Raw genomic sequence first — 22760 nt, 5'->3', positions numbered from 1 at the left:
AGCCTAGTGTTTTCACTGCTTTGGCAACTGTAATGATGTTGCCATCAATATTAAATGCCGAGTAGTTGGAGCTGAGTTTTTTTAGATTGGTATCGGATCCGAGGAGCAGGATTTCAGTTTTATCATCATTCAGGCATAGGCCATGTGTGGCCATCCATGCCTGAATGATGAGGTATATTTTGTTTACCAAGACGTATGAGAGGCGAAATTGCCCGAAAGGGGAATGAGGATCTGAGTGTCATCAGCGTAATTAGTGTATGGGTTGGGGGTCCTCTCAGCTCAAGGGTTGTGCGATCTGGGGAGAGCCGTTGATCATCCAATTGGCAAGAGTTGTGCCATTCTCTGAGCTCTGGTGTACTTCGAAGGAGTTGCTGGGCGGTCGGGCGGTTTTGGTCCGAACTGAAAATACAACGGCTTTGGCATATGTCAACCGCAAAAGGGGTTCCGGACGCTCCTTGAATGCTCTGGCAGCGCTGATAGGCACCCGGGGCCTCACGTACCAGGGGGGTGGACAATGTTCAAGCGGATCTTCTCTGACGCCAGTTTCACTCCTCTGCGGAACTGGTCCTGTCGGCCTAGGTCTTTGTGGTGACATGTGTCAGATTAGGGTCCTCTGTTCTAGACCTGTTTGCATCCCCGGCCTCAGCAGAAGTTCCCCTCTTCTGCTCTCGGTTTTCAGGCCAAGGGGATTGGGGAGTGGACGCCGTCTCGGTACAGTGGCCTTGGGGTTTCCTTTATGCTTTTCAACCTATTCCCCTTCTGCCCCGGGTGGTTCGGCGCATCAGAGTGTCCAGGGTGACTGTGTAGTTAACTCCGTTCTGGTCCCGCCTGACTTGGTTCCCCTCTCTGTTGGAGCTTTAGTCCTAGGAACCTTGGCTGGTTCCGAGGTGGCCGTGTCCCCTTCAAGGGGATCTGTGGTTGGAAGTCCGTCGGATGCAATGGGCTATTGCTCAGTCTAGGCTGATATCTCCGGGGTTCTCAGGTCCTGTAGTTGAGCCCATAATGGATGCACTTAGTCCCTCCACTCTGAAGGTGTTCGGCAGGCATTGGGACCATTTCCGAGACTGGTATGGGCGGTCTCGGATCCCTCCCCTGCGTTCTGGCCTCCCCGCTATCCTTCAATTCCTCCAGGAGGGGTTTTTACAAGGGCCTGGCGGTTTTTCCAGGCTTCGCTCTCGGTGGGCCTCCATTAAATTCCTTTTGGGGGACTCTGATGGTCACTTGGATGGGGAGGTGCTGGTGGGGAAGTTCCTCCGGGGTCTTTCTTCTTCCCGTCATTGTACTGATAAAGGGCTTCCCCCTTGGGATCTCCCACTTGTTTTACGGTTCCTTCAAGGTCCTCCTTTTGAGCCCATTTCCGATATTGATATCAAACATCTTACACTGAAACCTGCTTTTCTTATTGCGATCACTTATGCCCGTAGGTTTGGCGAGATTGGGGCTCTCTTATGTCACCCTCCTTTCCTGACGGTGCTGCTGGACTCGCTGGTGCTGAGGTGTGGTCTGAAGTTTCTCCCTAAAGTTATCTTTCGTTTTTCACACCTTTCAGGATCTGGTTCTCCCTGACTTCTTTCATGATCCGAACACGCCTGAGGAGGTGGCTTGGCATAACATCGATGTCCGTTGGGCCGTGTTGGAGTATTTGGCTAGGTTTGCTCTTTTCCACCAATCTGATAGTCTTCTGATTGCTTGTGGTCCAGCTGGGGCTGGGTGTAAGGCATCTGTGGTTTCCATTTTCCGGTGGTTCCGTGTTGTGATCTCCATGGCCTATGTGGCTTCTTGTCTGCCTGGGCCTGTGCACGATCAGGGGTGGTCTAAGCACTTTCATCAACCGCTATTGGTTGAGTTTCTCCCATTCGGGGGTTGGTTCCTTTGAGGTTGGAGTTTTTGTCTGTGGGGATGTGAATTAAGAGTTATTGTGGGTGTGTGTTTTGCTGCACTGTTTTTGGCTCGGTCTCATTGGGACCTTTTCCCCGTTGCTACTTTGGTATACCTCATGAGGTAAGTACTGGGACGAGGAAGAGTGGACGTGGAGGTAATGCTCTGATTACTTACCGGTAATCTTCAATACTCCTAGTCCTACTCTTCCTCGTCACAGTGCTGACAACCCTCCTCACTCTCCCTGCGGGGAAGGTCCCATGCTCCGTCTTGGTAATATGAAACTGAGTGACGTGGGTGTGGGGGAGGAGTTATAGGGATTTAAAGAAATAGAAGAAGGTCCTGTGTCGGAGGCAGGGGCCGCATGAGGGAAGAACTGTGACGAGGAAGAATAGGACTAAGACTAGGAGTAATGAAGATTACATGTAAGTAATCAGAGCATCAATCGACATTAAATGGCCCTTTAAGTTAGTTCCCTGAAATAAGCCTGTTTTATTAGCCTGTTTTGATCTGGTAAACACCACCATGCATCCCTGCTCCAGCCACTATTCTTGCTCTTAGCGCTGTCACGTGACGTTCCATGACATCATTGATGTTTCCCACATCGCCATCCGGCGTCTGCCACGAGCCTGCAGTTCCCGATCAGGATGATCGACAAGATGACGTCAGCGCCATCTGCTGGACAATGATCGCAACGTGCCTAAAGTCACGTGAAGCAGTTGGGGGTGGGGCGTTGCTATGGTGCGCGCACCACCTTCTGCACATACTCCTTCGAGTTTCCCGTTTGTGCGCATGCTTTGATGAGTAGACCCACTACTGCGCATGCGCGTGTCCCAGCTCGGACCCCGGCTTTTCTAATGTAGACGGGTAGATCCGCCGTGTTCGGTCCTTTCACCTGGACTGTGAGCGCCCGGGATCAGTACTGCGCATGCGCGTGTCCACGCCCGACCAGACCTGTGAGCATCGAGGGGGGGGGGTGTCACTGCTGCGCATGCGCGTGTCCAAGCCCTGACAAGAACTGTGAGCGCCGGGGTGGGGGGGAGAAACTCACTGCTGCGCATGCGTTGTCCCAGCTCTGCCCAGAACTGTGAGCGCCCGGGGGGACTCGCTGCTGCGCATGCGCTGTCCCAGCTCTGCTTAAGACCGAGCGCTGTGGACTCACTACTGCGCATGCGCTGTCCCAGCTGTGACCCGGATATGCTAATGAAGACAGGCAGATACTGCTTCATTGCTCCGGAAAAATCAGAATGATGACGTAGGAAGTGACGTCAGACGAGTGGACGGGCCGTTGCTATGGTTGTTTCTCGGATGGGAACCAGTCGCTACCGGGTGTCTTCCTGTTCGTCTCTCGGTGACCGCCCCCCCCTCCACTCCCACGCGCTCGCCCACATCAGATGCAGCACAAACCATCCCTTTAGCCTCGTGTGCTGGAGGTGAGTGACGGGGGAGGGGAGGGGGCCTTCCTCTGGGGACATTTCCTCGGGAAGTCATGTAACTGCAGTCATTAATTTAGATCGTTCTTCTTGTAGACACATTTGGTAATGTTTGCTTCCTCCAGACCTGAACCCACTATTGCTGCATCGTCGTGTCTCTGAAACTCAGCAGCGCAGGCCACACAAGGTAAATAACTGCTGTGATATATGTCAGCAGCGCAGGCCACACAAGGTAAATAACTGCTGTGATATATGTCAGCAGCGCAGGCCACACAAGGTAAATAACTGCTGTGATATATGTCAGAAGCGTAGGCCACACAAGGTAAATAACTGCTGTGATATATGTCAGCAGCGCAGGCCACACAAGGTAAATAACTGCTGTGATATATGTCAGGAGCACAGGCCACACAAGGTAAATAACTGCCTGTGATATATGTCAGCAGCACAGGCCACACAAGGTAAATAACTGCTGTGATATATGCCAGGAGCGCAGGCCACTCAAGGTAAATAACTGCCGTGATATATGTCAGGAGCTCAGGCCACACAAGGTAAATAACTGCCGTGATATATGTCAGGAGCTCAGGCCACAACAAGGTAAATCACTGCTGTGATATATGTCAGCAGCACAGGCCACACAAGGTAAATAACTGCCTGTGATATATGTCAGGAGCTCAGGCCACACAAGGTAAATAACTGCAGTGATATATGTCAGCAGCACAGGCCACACAAGGTAAATAACTGCTGTGATATATGTCAGCAGCGCAGGCCTCACAAGGTAAATAACTGCTGTGATATATGTCAGGAGCACAGGTCACACAAGGTAAATAACTGCTGTGATATATGTCAGGAGCTCAGGCCACACAAGGTAAATAACTGCTGTGATATATGTCAGGAGCACAGGCCACACAAGGTAAATAACTGCTGTGATATATGTCAGCAGCGCAGGCCACACAAGGTAAATAACTGCTGTGATATATGTCAGGAGCACAGGCCACACAAGGTAAATACCTGCTGTGATATATGTCAGCAGCGCAGACCACACAAGGTAAATAACTGCTGTGACATGACAGGAGCGCAGGCCACACAAGGTAAATAACTGCTGTGATATATGTCAGCAGCGCAGGCCACACAAGGTAAATAACTGCTGTGACATGACAGGAGCGCAGGCCACACAAGGTAAATAACTGCTGTGATATATGTCAGCAGCACAGGCCACACAAGGTAAATAACTGCTGTGATATATGTCAGCAGCGCAGGCCACACAAGGTAAATACCTGCTGTGATATATGTCAGCAGCGCAGTCCACACAAGGTAAATAACTGCTGTGATATATGTCAGGAGCACAACCACACAAGGTAAATAACTGCTGTGATATATGTCAGCAGCGCAGGCCACACAAGGTAAATAACTGCTGTGATATATGCCAGGAGCGCAGGCCACACAAGGTAAATACCTGCTGTGATATATGTCAGCAGCGCAGGCCACACAAGGTAAATAACTGCTGTGATATATGTCAGCAGCGCAGGCCACACAAGGTAAATAACTGCTGTGATATATGTCAGCAGCGCAGGCCACACAAGGTAAATAACTGCTGTGATATATGTCAGGAGCACAGGATACACAAGGTAAATAACTGCTGTGACATGACAGGAGCGCAGGCCACACAAGGTAAATAACTGCTGTGATATATGTCAGCAGCACAGGCCACACAAGGTAAATAACTGCTGTGATATATGTCAGCAGCGCAGGCCACACAAGGTAAATACCTGCTGTGATATATGTCAGCAGCGCAGTCCACACAAGGTAAATAACTGCTGTGATATATGTCAGGAGCACAACCACACAAGGTAAATAACTGCTGTGATATATGTCAGCAGCGCAGGCCACACAAGGTAAATAACTGCTGTGATATATGCCAGGAGCGCAGGCCACACAAGGTAAATACCTGCTGTGATATATGTCAGCAGCGCAGGCCACACAAGGTAAATAACTGCTGTGATATATGTCAGCAGCACAGGCCACACAAGGTAAATAACTGCTGTGATATATGTCAGCAGCGCAGGCCACACAAGGTAAATAACTGCTGTGATATATGTCAGGAGCACAGGCCACACAAGGTAAATAACTGCTGTGATATATGTCAGGAGCACAGGCCACACAAGGTAAATAACTGCTGTGATATATGTCACCAGCGCAGGCCACACAAGGTAAATACCTGCTGTGATATATGTCACCAGCGCAGGCCACACAAGGTAAATAACTGCTGTGATATATGTCAGGAGCACAGGCCACACAAGGTAAATACCTGCTGTGATATATGTCACCAGCGCAGGCCACACAAGGTAAATAACTGCTGTGATATATGTCAGCAGCGCAGGCCACACAAGGTAAATAACTGCTGTGATATATGTCAGCAGCGCAGGCCACACAAGGTAAATAACTGCTGTGATATATGTCAGCAGCGCAGGCCACACAAGGTAAATAACTGCTGTGATATATGTCAGCAGCACAGGCTACACAAGGTAAATAACTGCTGTGATATATGTCACCAGCGCAGGCCACACAAGGTAAATACCTGCTGTGATATATGTCAGCAGCACAGGCTACACAAGGTAAATAACTGCTGTGATATGTCGGCAGCGCAGGCCACACAATGTACATAACTGCTGTGATAGATGTCAGCAACGCAGGCCACACAAGGTAAATAACTGCTGTGATATATGTCAGGAGCGCAGGCCACACAAAGGAAATAACTGCTGTGATATATGTCACCAGCGCAGGCACACAAGGTAAATACCTGCTGTGATATGTCACCAGCGCAGGCCACACAAGGTAAATACCTGCTGTGATATATGTCAGCAGCACAGGCTACACAAGGTAAATAACTGCTGTGATATGTCAGCAGCGCAGGCCACACAATGTACATAACTGCTGTGATATATGTCAGGAGCGCAGGCTACACAAGGTAAATAACTGCTGTGATATATGTCAGCAGCGCAGGCTACACAAGGTAAATAACTGCTGTGATATATGTCAGCAGCGCAGGCCACACAAGGTAAATACCTGCTGTGATATATGTCAGCAGCACAGGCTACACAAGGTAAATAACTGCTGTGATATATGTCAGCAGCACAGGCCACACAAGGTAAATTACTGCTGTGATGTATGTCGGGAGCACTGGCCACACAAGGTAAATACCTGCTGTGATGTATGTCAGCAGCACAGGCTACACAAGGTAAATAACTGCTGTTATATATGTCGGGAGCACAGGCCACACAAGGTAAATTACTGCTGTGATGTATGTCAGGAGCACTGGCCACACAAGGTAAATACCTGCTGTGATATATGTCAGCAGCACAGGCTACACAAGGTAAATAACTGCTGTGATATATGTCAGCAGCACAGGCCACACAAGGTAAATAACTGCTGTGATGTATGTCAGCAGCACAGGCCACACAAGGTAAATAACTGCTGTGATATATGTCCGGAGCACAGGCCACACAAGGTAAATAACTGCTGTGATATATGTCAGCAGCGCAGGCCGCACAATGTACATAACTGCTGTGATAGATGTCAGCAATGCAAGCCACACAAGGTAAATACCTGCTGTGATATATGTCAGCAGCGCAGGCCACACAAGGTAAATACCTGCTGTGATATATGTCACCAGCGCAGGCCACACAAGGTAAATACCTGCTGTGATATATGTCAGCAGCACAGGCTACACAAGGTAAATAACTGCTGTGATATATGTCAGCAGCACAGGCCACACAAGGTAAATTACTGCTGTGATGTATGTCGGGAGCACTGGCCACACAAGGTAAATACCTGCTGTGATGTATGTCAGCAGCACAGGCTACACAAGGTAAATAACTGCTGTTATATATGTCGGGAGCACAGGCCACACAAGGTAAATTACTGCTGTGATGTATGTCAGGAGCACTGGCCACACAAGGTAAATACCTGCTGTGATATATGTCAGCAGCACAGGCTACACAAGGTAAATAACTGCTGTGATATATGTCAGCAGCACAGGCCACACAAGGTAAATAACTGCTGTGATGTATGTCAGCAGCACAGGCCACACAAGGTAAATAACTGCTGTGATATATGTCCGGAGCACAGGCCACACAAGGTAAATAACTGCTGTGATATATGTCAGGAGCACAGGCCACACAAGGTAAATAACTTCTGTGATATATGTCAGCAGCACAGGCCTCACAAGGTAAATAACTGCTGTGATATATGTCAGCAGCACAGGCCACACAAGGGAAATAACTGCTGTGATAGATGTCAGCAGCACAGGCTACACAAGGTAAATAACTGCTGTGATATATGTCAGCAGCACAGGCTACACAAGGTAAATAACTGCTGTGATATATGTCAGCAGCACAGGCTACACAAGGTAAATAACTGCTGTGATATATGTCAGCAGCACAGGCTACACAAGGTAAATAACTGCTGTGATATATGTCAGCAGCACAGGCCACACAAGGTAAATTACTGCTGTGATATATGTCAGCAGCACAGGCTACACAAGGTAAATAACTGCTGTGATATATGTCAGCAGCACAGGCCACACAAGGTAAATTACTGCTGTGATGTATGTCGGGAGCACTGGCCACACAAGGTAAATACCTGCTGTGATGTATGTCAGCAGCACAGGCTACACAAGGTAAATAACTGCTGTTATATATGTCGGGAGCACAGGCCACACAAGGTAAATTACTGCTGTGATGTATGTCAGGAGCACTGGCCACACAAGGTAAATACCTGCTGTGATATATGTCAGCAGCACAGGCCACACAAGGGAAATAACTGCTGTGATAGATGTCAGCAGCACAGGCTACACAAGGTAAATAACTGCTGTGATATATGTCAGCAGCACAGGCTACACAAGGTAAATAACTGCTGTGATATATGTCAGCAGCACAGGCTACACAAGGTAAATAACTGCTGTGATATATGTCAGCAGCACAGGCTACACAAGGTAAATAACTGCTGTGATATATGTCAGCAGCACAGGCCACACAAGGTAAATTACTGCTGTGATATATGTCAGCAGCACAGGCTACACAAGGTAAATAACTGCTGTGATATATGTCAGCAGCACAGGCCACACAAGGTAAATTACTGCTGTGATGTATGTCGGGAGCACTGGCCACACAAGGTAAATACCTGCTGTGATGTATGTCAGCAGCACAGGCTACACAAGGTAAATAACTGCTGTTATATATGTCGGGAGCACAGGCCACACAAGGTAAATTACTGCTGTGATGTATGTCAGGAGCACTGGCCACACAAGGTAAATACCTGCTGTGATATATGTCAGCAGCACAGGCTACACAAGGTAAATAACTGCTGTGATATATGTCAGCAGCACAGGCCACACAAGGTAAATAACTGCTGTGATGTATGTCAGCAGCACAGGCCACACAAGGTAAATAACTGCTGTGATATATGTCCGGAGCACAGGCCACACAAGGTAAATAACTGCTGTGATATATGTCAGGAGCACAGGCCACACAAGGTAAATAACTTCTGTGATATATGTCAGCAGCACAGGCCTCACAAGGTAAATAACTGCTGTGATATATGTCAGCAGCACAGGCCACACAAGGGAAATAACTGCTGTGATAGATGTCAGCAGCACAGGCTACACAAGGTAAATAACTGCTGTGATATATGTCAGCAGCACAGGCTACACAAGGTAAATAACTGCTGTGATATATGTCAGCAGCACAGGCCACACAAGGTAAATTACTGCTGTGATGTATGTCAGGAGCACTGGCCACACAAGGTAAATACCTGCTGTGATATATGTCAGCAGCACAGGCTACACAAGGTAAATAACTGCTGTTATATATGTCGGGAGCACAGGCCACACAAGGTAAATTACTGCTGTGATGTATGTCAGGAGCACTGGCCACACAAGGTAAATACCTGCTGTGATATATGTCAGCAGCACAGGCTACACAAGGTAAATAACTGCTGTGATATATGTCAGCAGCACAGGCCACACAAGGTAAATAACTGCTGTGATGTATGTCAGCAGCACAGGCCACACAAGGTAAATAACTGCTGTGATATATGTCCGGAGCACAGGCCACACAAGGTAAATAACTGCTGTGATATATGTCAGCAGCACAGGCCACACAAGGGAAATAACTGCTGCGATAGATGTCAGCAGCACAGGCCACACAAGGTAAATAACTGCTGTGATATATGTCAGCAGCACAGGCCACACAAGGTAAATAACTGCTGTGATACAGGTCGGCAGCACAGGCCACACAAGGTAAATAACTGCTGTGATATATGTCAGGAGCGCAGGCCACACAAGGTAAATAATTGCTGTGATATATGTCAGCGGCGCAGGCCACACAAGGTAAATAACTGCTGTGATATATGTCAGGAGCGCAGGCCACACAAGGTAAATAACTGCTGTGATATTTGTCAGCAGCGCAGGCCACACAATGTAAATACCTGCTGTGATATATGTCAGCAGCACAGGCCACACAAGGTAAATAACTGCTGTGATATATGTCTGGAGCGCAGGCCACACAAGGTAAATAACTGCTGTGATATATGTCAGGAGCACAGGCCACACAAGGTAAACACCTGCTGTGATATATGTCAGCGGTGCATGCCACACAAGGTAAATAACTGCTGTGATATATGTCACCGGTGCATGCCACACAAGGTAAATAACTGCTGTGATATATGTCACCAGCACAGGCCACACAAGGTAAATAACTGCTGTGATATATGTCACCAGCACAGGCCACACAAGGTAAATAACTGCTGTGATATATGTCAGGAGCGCAGGCCACACAAGGTAAATAACTGCTGTGATATATGTCAGCAGCACAGGCCACACAAGGGAAATAACTGCTGTGATAGATGTCAGCAGCACAGGCCACACAAGGTAAATAACTGCTGTGATACAGGTCGGCAGCACAGGCCACACAAGGTAAATAACTGCTGTGATATATGTCAGCAGCGCAGGCCACACAAGGTAAATAACTGCTGTGATATATGTCAGCAGCACAGGCCACACAAGGTAAATAACTGCTGTGATATATGTCAGCAGCACAGGCTACACAAGGTAAATAACTGCTGTGATATATGTCAGCGGTGCATGCCACACAAGGTAAATAACTGCTGTGATATATGTCAGGAGCGCAGGCCACACAAGGTAAATAACTGCTGTGATATATGTCAGCAGCACTGGCCACACAAGGTAAATAACTGCTGTGATATATGTCAGGACGCAGGCCCCACAAGGTAAATAACTGAAGAGTGATATATGTCAGGAGCAAAGGCCACACAAGATAAATAACTGCTGTGATATATGTCAGCAGCGCAGGCCACACAAGGTAAATAACTGCTGTGATATATGTCAGGACGCAGGCCCCACAAGGTAAATAACTGAAGAGTGATATATGTCAGGAGCACAGGCCACACAAGATAAATAACTGCTGTGATATATGTCAGCAGCGCAGGCCACACAAGGTAAATAACTGAAGAGTGATATATGTCAGGAGCACAGGCCACACAAGATAAATAACTGCTGTGATATATGTCAGCAGCGCAGGCCACACAAGGTAAATAACTGCTGTGATATATGTCAGGAGCGCAGGCCACACAAGGTAAATAACTGCTGTGATATATGTCAGCAGCTCAGGCCACACAAGGTAAATAACTGCTGTGATATATGTCAGCAGCACAGGCCACACAAGGTAAATAACTGCTGTGATATATGTCAGCAGCTCAGGCCACACAAGGTAAATAACTGCTGTGATAAATGTCAGCAGCTCAGGCCACACAAGGTAAATAACTGCTGTGATATATGTCAGCAGCACAGGCCACACAAGGTAAATTACTGCTGTGATGTATGTCGGGAGCACTGGCCACACAAGGTAAATACCTGCTGTGATGTATGTCAGCAGCACAGGCTACACAAGGTAAATAACTGCTGTTATATATGTCGGGAGCACAGGCCACACAAGGTAAATTACTGCTGTGATGTATGTCAGGAGCACTGGCCACACAAGGTAAATACCTGCTGTGATATATGTCAGCAGCACAGGCTACACAAGGTAAATAACTGCTGTGATATATGTCAGCAGCACAGGCCACACAAGGTAAATAACTGCTGTGATGTATGTCAGCAGCACAGGCCACACAAGGTAAATAACTGCTGTGATATATGTCCGGAGCACAGGCCACACAAGGTAAATAACTGCTGTGATATATGTCAGGAGCACAGGCCACACAAGGTAAATAACTTCTGTGATATATGTCAGCAGCACAGGCCTCACAAGGTAAATAACTGCTGTGATATATGTCAGCAGCACAGGCCACACAAGGGAAATAACTGCTGTGATAGATGTCAGCAGCACAGGCTACACAAGGTAAATAACTGCTGTGATATATGTCAGCAGCACAGGCTACACAAGGTAAATAACTGCTGTGATATATGTCAGCAGCACAGGCTACACAAGGTAAATAACTGCTGTGATATATGTCAGCAGCACAGGCTACACAAGGTAAATAACTGCTGTGATATATGTCAGCAGCACAGGCCACACAAGGTAAATTACTGCTGTGATATATGTCAGCAGCACAGGCTACACAAGGTAAATAACTGCTGTGATATATGTCAGCAGCACAGGCCACACAAGGTAAATTACTGCTGTGATGTATGTCGGGAGCACTGGCCACACAAGGTAAATACCTGCTGTGATGTATGTCAGCAGCACAGGCTACACAAGGTAAATAACTGCTGTTATATATGTCGGGAGCACAGGCCACACAAGGTAAATTACTGCTGTGATGTATGTCAGGAGCACTGGCCACACAAGGTAAATACCTGCTGTGATATATGTCAGCAGCACAGGCCACACAAGGGAAATAACTGCTGTGATAGATGTCAGCAGCACAGGCTACACAAGGTAAATAACTGCTGTGATATATGTCAGCAGCACAGGCTACACAAGGTAAATAACTGCTGTGATATATGTCAGCAGCACAGGCTACACAAGGTAAATAACTGCTGTGATATATGTCAGCAGCACAGGCTACACAAGGTAAATAACTGCTGTGATATATGTCAGCAGCACAGGCCACACAAGGTAAATTACTGCTGTGATATATGTCAGCAGCACAGGCTACACAAGGTAAATAACTGCTGTGATATATGTCAGCAGCACAGGCCACACAAGGTAAATTACTGCTGTGATGTATGTCGGGAGCACTGGCCACACAAGGTAAATACCTGCTGTGATGTATGTCAGCAGCACAGGCTACACAAGGTAAATAACTGCTGTTATATATGTCGGGAGCACAGGCCACACAAGGTAAATTACTGCTGTGATGTATGTCAGGAGCACTGGCCACACAAGGTAAATACCTGCTGTGATATATGTCAGCAGCACAGGCTACACAAGGTAAATAACTGCTGTGATATATGTCAGCAGCACAGGCCACACAAGGTAAATAACTGCTGTGATGTATGTCAGCAGCACAGGCCACACAAGGTAAATAACTGCTGTGATATATGTCCGGAGCACAGGCCACACAAGGTAAATAACTGCTGTGATATATGTCAGGAGCACAGGCCACACAAGGTAAATAACTTCTGTGATATATGTCAGCAGCACAGGCCTCACAAGGTAAATAACTGCTGTGATATATGTCAGCAGCACAGGCCACACAAGGGAAATAACTGCTGTGATAGATGTCAGCAGCACAGGCTACACAAGGTAAATAACTGCTGTGATATATGTCAGCAGCACAGGCTACACAAGGTAAATAACTGCTGTGATATATGTCAGCAGCACAGGCCACACAAGGTAAATTACTGCTGTGATGTATGTCAGGAGCACTGGCCACACAAGGTAAATACCTGCTGTGATATATGTCAGCAGCACAGGCTACACAAGGTAAATAACTGCTGTTATATATGTCGGGAGCACAGGCCACACAAGGTAAATTACTGCTGTGATGTATGTCAGGAGCACTGGCCACACAAGGTAAATACCTGCTGTGATATATGTCAGCAGCACAGGCTACACAAGGTAAATAACTGCTGTGATATATGTCAGCAGCACAGGCCACACAAGGTAAATAACTGCTGTGATGTATGTCAGCAGCACAGGCCACACAAGGTAAATAACTGCTGTGATATATGTCCGGAGCACAGGCCACACAAGGTAAATAACTGCTGTGATATATGTCAGCAGCACAGGCCACACAAGGGAAATAACTGCTGCGATAGATGTCAGCAGCACAGGCCACACAAGGTAAATAACTGCTGTGATATATGTCAGCAGCACAGGCCACACAAGGTAAATAACTGCTGTGATACAGGTCGGCAGCACAGGCCACACAAGGTAAATAACTGCTGTGATATATGTCAGGAGCGCAGGCCACACAAGGTAAATAATTGCTGTGATATATGTCAGCGGCGCAGGCCACACAAGGTAAATAACTGCTGTGATATATGTCAGGAGCGCAGGCCACACAAGGTAAATAACTGCTGTGATATTTGTCAGCAGCGCAGGCCACACAATGTAAATACCTGCTGTGATATATGTCAGCAGCACAGGCCACACAAGGTAAATAACTGCTGTGATATATGTCTGGAGCGCAGGCCACACAAGGTAAATAACTGCTGTGATATATGTCAGGAGCACAGGCCACACAAGGTAAACACCTGCTGTGATATATGTCAGCGGTGCATGCCACACAAGGTAAATAACTGCTGTGATATATGTCACCGGTGCATGCCACACAAGGTAAATAACTGCTGTGATATATGTCACCAGCACAGGCCACACAAGGTAAATAACTGCTGTGATATATGTCACCAGCACAGGCCACACAAGGTAAATAACTGCTGTGATATATGTCAGGAGCGCAGGCCACACAAGGTAAATAACTGCTGTGATATATGTCAGCAGCACAGGCCACACAAGGGAAATAACTGCTGTGATAGATGTCAGCAGCACAGGCCACACAAGGTAAATAACTGCTGTGATACAGGTCGGCAGCACAGGCCACACAAGGTAAATAACTGCTGTGATATATGTCAGCAGCGCAGGCCACACAAGGTAAATAACTGCTGTGATATATGTCAGCAGCACAGGCCACACAAGGTAAATAACTGCTGTGATATATGTCAGCAGCACAGGCTACACAAGGTAAATAACTGCTGTGATATATGTCAGCGGTGCATGCCACACAAGGTAAATAACTGCTGTGATATATGTCAGGAGCGCAGGCCACACAAGGTAAATAACTGCTGTGATATATGTCAGCAGCACTGGCCACACAAGGTAAATAACTGCTGTGATATATGTCAGGACGCAGGCCCCACAAGGTAAATAACTGAAGAGTGATATATGTCAGGAGCAAAGGCCACACAAGATAAATAACTGCTGTGATATATGTCAGCAGCGCAGGCCACACAAGGTAAATAACTGCTGTGATATATGTCAGGACGCAGGCCCCACAAGGTAAATAACTGAAGAGTGATATATGTCAGGAGCACAGGCCACACAAGATAAATAACTGCTGTGATATATGTCAGCAGCGCAGGCCACACAAGGTAAATAACTGCTGTGATATATGTCAGGAGCGCAGGCCACACAAGGTAAATAACTGCTGTGATATATGTCAGCAGCTCAGGCCACACAAGGTAAATAACTGCTGTGATATATGTCAGCAGCACAGGCCACACAAGGTAAATAACTGCTGTGATATATGTCAGCAGCTCAGGCCACACAAGGTAAATAACTGCTGTGATAAATGTCAGCAGCTCAGGCCACACAAGGTAAATAACTGCTGTGATATATGTCAGGAGCACAGGCCACACAAGGTAAATAACTGCTGTGATATATGTCACCAGCACAGGCCACACAAGGTAAATAACTGCTGTGATATATGTCACCAGCACAGGCCACACAAGGTAAATAACTGCTGTGATATATGTCAGCAGCACAGGCCACACAAGGTAAATAACTGCTGTGATATATGTCAGGAGCACAGGCCACACAAGGTAAATAACTGCTGTGATATATGTCAGCAGCGCAGGCCACACAAGGTAAATAACTGCTGTGATATATGTCAGCAGCGCAGGCCACACAAGGTAAATAACTGCTGTGATATATGTCAGGAGCGCAGGCCACACAAGGTAAATAACTGCTGTGATATATGTCAGCAGTGCAGGCCACACAAGGTAAATAACTGCTGTGATATATGTCAGGAGCGCAGGCCACACAAGGTAAATAACTGCTGTGATATATGTCAGGAGCGCAGGCCACACAAGGTCAATAACTCCTGTGATATATGTCAGCAGCGCAGGCCAGACAAGGTACATAACTGCTGTGATATATGTCAGGAGCGCAGGCCACACAAGGTAAATACCTGCTGTGATATATGTCAGCAGCACAGGCCACACAAGGTAAATAACTGAAGAGTGATATATGTCAGCAGCGCAGGCTACATTAGGTAAATAACTGCTGTGATATATGTCAGCAGCGCAGGCCACACAAGGTAAATAACTGCTGTGATATATGTCAGGAGCGCAGGCCACACAAGGTAAATAACTGCTGTGATATATGTCAGGAGCGCAGGCCACACAAGGTAAATAACTGCTATGATATATGTCAGGAGCACAGGCCACACAAGGTAAATAACTGCTGTGATATATGTCAGCGGCTCAGGCCACACAAGGTAAATAACTGCTGTGATATATGTCAGCAGCACAGGCCACACAAGGTAAATAACTGCTGTGATATATGTCAGCAGCACAGGCCACACAAGGTAAATAACTGCTGTGATATATGTCAGGAGCACAGGCCACACAAGGTAAATAACTGCTGTGATATGTGTCAGCAGCACAGGCCACACAAGGTAAATAACTCCTGTGATATATGTCAGCAGCGCAGGCCACACAAGGTAAATAACTCCTGTGATATATGTCAGCAGCGCAGGCAACACAAGGTAAATAACTGCTGGTATATATGTCAGCAGCGCAGGCCACACAAGGTAAATAACTGCTGTGATATATGTCAGCAGCACAGGCCACACAAGGTAAATAACTGCTGTGATATATGTCAGCAGCACAGGCCACACAAGGTAAATAACTGCTGTGATATATGTCAGCAGCACAGGCCACACAAGGTAAATACCTGCTGTGATATATGTCAGCAGCACAGGCCACACAAGGTAAATACCTGCTGTGATATATGTCAGCAGCACAGGCCACACAAGGTAAATACCTGCTGTGATATATGTCAGGAGCACAGGCCACACAAGGTAAATAACTGCTGTGATATATGTCAGGAGCTCAGGCCTCACAAGTTAAATAACTGCTGTGATATATGTCAGGAGCGAGGGCCACACAAGGTAAATAACTGCTGTGATATATGTCAGCAGCACAGGCCACACAAGGTAAATAACTGCCTGTGATATATGTCAGGAGCGCAGGCCACACAAGGTAAATAACTGCCTGTGATATATGTCAGCGGCACGGGACACACAAGGTAAATAACTGCCTGTGATATATGTCAGGAGCGCAGGCCACACAAGGTAAATAACTGCCTGTGATATATGTCAGCAGCACAGGCCACACAAGGTAAATAACTGCTGTGATATATGTCACCAGCACAGGCCACACAAGGTAAATAACTGCTGTGATATATGTCACCAGCACAGGCCACACAAGGTAAATACCTGCTGTGATATATGTCAGCGGCGCAGGCCACACAAGGTAAATAACTGCTGTGATATATGTCAGCAGCGCAGGCCACACAAGGTAAATAACTGCTGTGATATATGTCAGCAGCGCAGGCCACACAAGGTAAATAACTGCTGTGATATATGTCAGCAGCGCAGGCCACGCAAGGTAAATAACTGCTGTGATATATGTCAGCAGCGCAGGCCACACAAGGTAAATAACTGCTGTGATATATGTCAGCAGCGCAGGCCACACAAGATAAATAACTGCTGTGATATATGTCAGCAGCACAGGCCACACAAGGTAAATAACTGCTGTGATATATGTCAGCAGCACAGGCCACACAAGGTAAATAACTGCTGTGATATATGTCAGCAGCGCAGGCCACACAAGGTAAATAACTGCTGTGATATATGTCAGCAGCACAGGCCACACAAGGTAAATAACTGCTGTGATATATGTCAGCGACGCAGGCCACACAAGGTAAATAACTGCTGTGATATATGTCAGCAGCGCAGGCCACACAAGGTAAATAACTGCTGTGATATATGTCAGCAGCACAGGCCACACAAGGTAAATAACTGCTGTGATATATGTCAGCGGCACAGGCCCCACAAGGTAAATAACTGCTGTGATATATGTCAGCAGCGCAGGCCACACAAGGTAAATAACTGCTGTGATATATGTCAGCGGCGCAGGCCACACAAGGTAAATAACTGCTGTGATATATGTCAGCGGCGCAGACCACACAAGGTAAATAACTGCTGTGATATATGTCAGGAGCGCAGGCTACACAAGGTAAATAACTGCTGTGATATATGTCAGAAGCGTAGGCCACACAAGGTAAATAACTGCTGTGATATGTGTCAGCAGCACAGGCCACACAAGGTAAATAACTCCTGTGATATATGTCAGCAGCGCAGGCCACACAAGGTAATAACTCCTGTGATATATGTCAGCAGCACAGGCAACACAAGGTAAATAACTGCTGTGATATATGTCAGCAGCGCAGGCCACACAAGGTAAATAACTGCTGTGATATATGTCACCAGCACAGGCCACACAAGGTAAATACCTGCTGTGATATATGTCAGCAGCGCAGGCCACACAAGGTAAATAACTGCTGTGATATATGTCAGCGGCGCAGGCCACACAAGGTAAATAACTGCTGTGATATATGTCAGCGGCGCAGGCCACACAAGGTAAATAACTGCTGTGATATATGTCAGCGGCGCAGGCCACACAAGGTAAATAACTGCTGTGATATATGTCAGCGGCGCAGGCCACACAAGGTAAATAACTGCTGTGATATATGTCAGCGGCGCAGGCCACACAAGGTAAATAACTGCTGTGATGTATGTCAGCAGCGCAGGCCACACAAGATAAATAACTGCTGTGATATATGTCAGCAGCGCAGGCCACACAAGGTAAATACCTGCTGTGATATATGTCAGGAGCACAGGCCACACAAGGTAAATACCTGCTGTGATATATGTCAGCAGCGCAGGCCACACAAGGTAAATAACTGCTGTGATATATGTCAGCAGCGCAGGCCACACAAGGTAAATAACTCCTGTGATATATGTCAGCAGCGCAGGCCACACAAGGTAAATAACTCCTGTGATATATGTCAGCAGCACAGGCCACACAAGGTAAATAACTGCTGTGATATATGTCAGCAGCACAGGCCACACAAGGTAAATACCTGCTGTGATATATGTCAGCAGCACAGGCCACACAAGGTAAATAACTGCTGTGATATATGTCAGCAGCGCAGGCCACACAAGGTAAATAACTGCTGTGATATATGTCAGGAGCACAGGCCACACAAGGTAAATACCTGCTGTGATATATGTCAGCAGCGCAGGCCACACGAGGTAAATACCTGCTGTGATATATGTCAGCAGCGCAGGCCACACGAGGTAAATACCTGCTGTGATATATGTCAGCAGCACAGGCCACACGAGGTAAATAACTGCTGTGATATATGTCAGGAGCGCAGGCCTCACGAGGTAAATCACTGCTGTGATATATGTCAGCAGCGCAGGCCACACGAGGTAAATGCCTGCTGTGATATATGTCAGGAGTGCAGGCCACACAAGGTAAATACCTGCTGTGATATATGTCAGCAGCGCAGGCCACACAAGGTAAATAACTGCTGTGATATATGTCAGCAGCGCAGGCCACACAAGGTAAATAACTGCTGTGATATGTCAGCAGCGCAGGCAACACAAGGTAAATACCTGCTGTGATATATGTCAGCAGCACAGGCCACACAAGGGAAATAACTGCTGCGATAGATGTCAGCAGCACAGGCCACACAAGGTAAATAACTGCTGTGATATATGTCAGCAGCACAGGCCACACAAGGTAAATAACTGCTGTGATACAGGTCGGCAGCACAGGCCACACAAGGTAAATAACTGCTGTGATATATGTCAGGAGCGCAGGCCACACAAGGTAAATAATTGCTGTGATATATGTCAGCGGCGCAGGCCACACAAGGTAAATAACTGCTGTGATATATGTCAGGAGCGCAGGCCACACAAGGTAAATAACTGCTGTGATATTTGTCAGCAGCGCAGGCCACACAATGTAAATACCTGCTGTGATATATGTCAGCAGCACAGGCCACACAAGGTAAATAACTGCTGTGATATATGTCTGGAGCGCAGGCCACACAAGGTAAATAACTGCTGTGATATATGTCAGGAGCACAGGCCACACAAGGTAAACACCTGCTGTGATATATGTCAGCGGTGCATGCCACACAAGGTAAATAACTGCTGTGATATATGTCACCGGTGCATGCCACACAAGGTAAATAACTGCTGTGATATATGTCACCAGCACAGGCCACACAAGGTAAATAACTGCTGTGATATATGTCACCAGCACAGGCCACACAAGGTAAATAACTGCTGTGATATATGTCAGGAGCGCAGGCCACACAAGGTAAATAACTGCTGTGATATATGTCAGCAGCACAGGCCACACAAGGGAAATAACTGCTGTGATAGATGTCAGCAGCACAGGCCACACAAGGTAAATAACTGCTGTGATACAGGTCGGCAGCACAGGCCACACAAGGTAAATAACTGCTGTGATATATGTCAGCAGCGCAGGCCACACAAGGTAAATAACTGCTGTGATATATGTCAGCAGCACAGGCCACACAAGGTAAATAACTGCTGTGATATATGTCAGCAGCACAGGCTACACAAGGTAAATAACTGCTGTGATATATGTCAGCGGTGCATGCCACACAAGGTAAATAACTGCTGTGATATATGTCAGGAGCGCAGGCCACACAAGGTAAATAACTGCTGTGATATATGTCAGCAGCACTGGCCACACAAGGTAAATAACTGCTGTGATATATGTCAGGACGCAGGCCCCACAAGGTAAATAACTGAAGAGTGATATATGTCAGGAGCAAAGGCCACACAAGATAAATAACTGCTGTGATATATGTCAGCAGCGCAGGCCACACAAGGTAAATAACTGCTGTGATATATGTCAGGACGCAGGCCCCACAAGGTAAATAACTGAAGAGTGATATATGTCAGGAGCACAGGCCACACAAGATAAATAACTGCTGTGATATATGTCAGCAGCGCAGGCCACACAAGGTAAATAACTGAAGAGTGATATATGTCAGGAGCACAGGCCACACAAGATAAATAACTGCTGTGATATATGTCAGCAGCGCAGGCCACACAAGGTAAATAACTGCTGTGATATATGTCAGGAGCGCAGGCCACACAAGGTAAATAACTGCTGTGATATATGTCAGCAGCTCAGGCCACACAAGGTAAATAACTGCTGTGATATATGTCAGCAGCACAGGCCACACAAGGTAAATAACTGCTGTGATATATGTCAGCAGCTCAGGCCACACAAGGTAAATAACTGCTGTGATAAATGTCAGCAGCTCAGGCCACACAAGGTAAATAACTGCTGTGATATATGTCAGCAGCACAGGCCACACAAGGTAAATTACTGCTGTGATGTATGTCGGGAGCACTGGCCACACAAGGTAAATACCTGCTGTGATGTATGTCAGCAGCACAGGCTACACAAGGTAAATAACTGCTGTTATATATGTCGGGAGCACAGGCCACACAAGGTAAATTACTGCTGTGATGTATGTCAGGAGCACTGGCCACACAAGGTAAATACCTGCTGTGATATATGTCAGCAGCACAGGCTACACAAGGTAAATAACTGCTGTGATATATGTCAGCAGCACAGGCCACACAAGGTAAATAACTGCTGTGATGTATGTCAGCAGCACAGGCCACACAAGGTAAATAACTGCTGTGATATATGTCCGGAGCACAGGCCACACAAGGTAAATAACTGCTGTGATATATGTCAGGAGCACAGGCCACACAAGGTAAATAACTTCTGTGATATATGTCAGCAGCACAGGCCTCACAAGGTAAATAACTGCTGTGATATATGTCAGCAGCACAGGCTACACAAGGTAAATAACTGCTGTGATATATGTCAGCAGCACAGGCCACACAAGGTAAATTACTGCTGTGATATATGTCAGCAGCACAGGCTACACAAGGTAAATAACTGCTGTGATAGATGTCAGCAGCACAGGCTACACAAGGTAAATAACTGCTGTGATATATGTCAGCAGCACAGGCTACACAAGGTAAATAACTGCTGTGATATATGTCAGCAGCACAGGCTACACAAGGTAAATAACTGCTGTGATATATGTCAGCAGCACAGGCTACACAAGGTAAATAACTGCTGTGATATATGTCAGCAGCACAGGCCACACAAGGTAAATTACTGCTGTGATATATGTCAGCAGCACAGGCTACACAAGGTAAATAACTGCTGTGATATATGTCAGCAGCACAGGCCACACAAGGTAAATTACTGCTGTGATGTATGTCGGGAGCACTGGCCACACAAGGTAAATACCTGCTGTGATGTATGTCAGCAGCACAGGCTACACAAGGTAAATAACTGCTGTTATATATGTCGGGAGCACAGGCCACACAAGGTAAATTACTGCTGTGATGTATGTCAGGAGCACTGGCCACACAAGGTAAATACCTGCTGTGATATATGTCAGCAGCACAGGCCACACAAGGGAAATAACTGCTGTGATAGATGTCAGCAGCACAGGCTACACAAGGTAAATAACTGCTGTGATATATGTCAGCAGCACAGGCTACACAAGGTAAATAACTGCTGTGATATATGTCAGCAGCACAGGCTACACAAGGTAAATAACTGCTGTGATATATGTCAGCAGCACAGGCTACACAAGGTAAATAACTGCTGTGATATATGTCAGCAGCACAGGCCACACAAGGTAAATTACTGCTGTGATATATGTCAGCAGCACAGGCTACACAAGGTAAATAACTGCTGTGATATATGTCAGCAGCACAGGCCACACAAGGTAAATTACTGCTGTGATGTATGTCGGGAGCACTGGCCACACAAGGTAAATACCTGCTGTGATGTATGTCAGCAGCACAGGCTACACAAGGTAAATAACTGCTGTTATATATGTCGGGAGCACAGGCCACACAAGGTAAATTACTGCTGTGATGTATGTCAGGAGCACTGGCCACACAAGGTAAATACCTGCTGTGATATATGTCAGCAGCACAGGCTACACAAGGTAAATAACTGCTGTGATATATGTCAGCAGCACAGGCCACACAAGG

The 22760-nt window shown here is 46.8% G+C and overlaps 1 protein-coding gene across 1 annotated transcript in view; it reads left to right on the top strand.

Moving 5' to 3' along the window:
• Positions 1 to 3100: 3100 nt before the first annotated feature.
• The window catches only part of LOC138498440 (zinc finger protein 208-like), a 460194-nt gene continuing 440534 nt past the window's right edge, over positions 3101 to 22760 (top strand). The window contains exon 1 of the mRNA XM_069622194.1: positions 3101 to 3311. The gene's annotated coding sequence lies outside the window, so the exon portion shown is untranslated. The remainder of the gene's footprint in view (positions 3312 to 22760) is intronic.

Source organism: Ambystoma mexicanum, chromosome 5q (assembly GCF_040938575.1).
Source record: "Ambystoma mexicanum isolate Mex_15411 chromosome 5q, UKY_AmexF1_1, whole genome shotgun sequence".
NCBI classification, from domain to species: domain Eukaryota; kingdom Metazoa; phylum Chordata; class Amphibia; order Caudata; family Ambystomatidae; genus Ambystoma; species Ambystoma mexicanum.
This window is presented reverse-complemented; position numbering and strand designations above follow the sequence as displayed.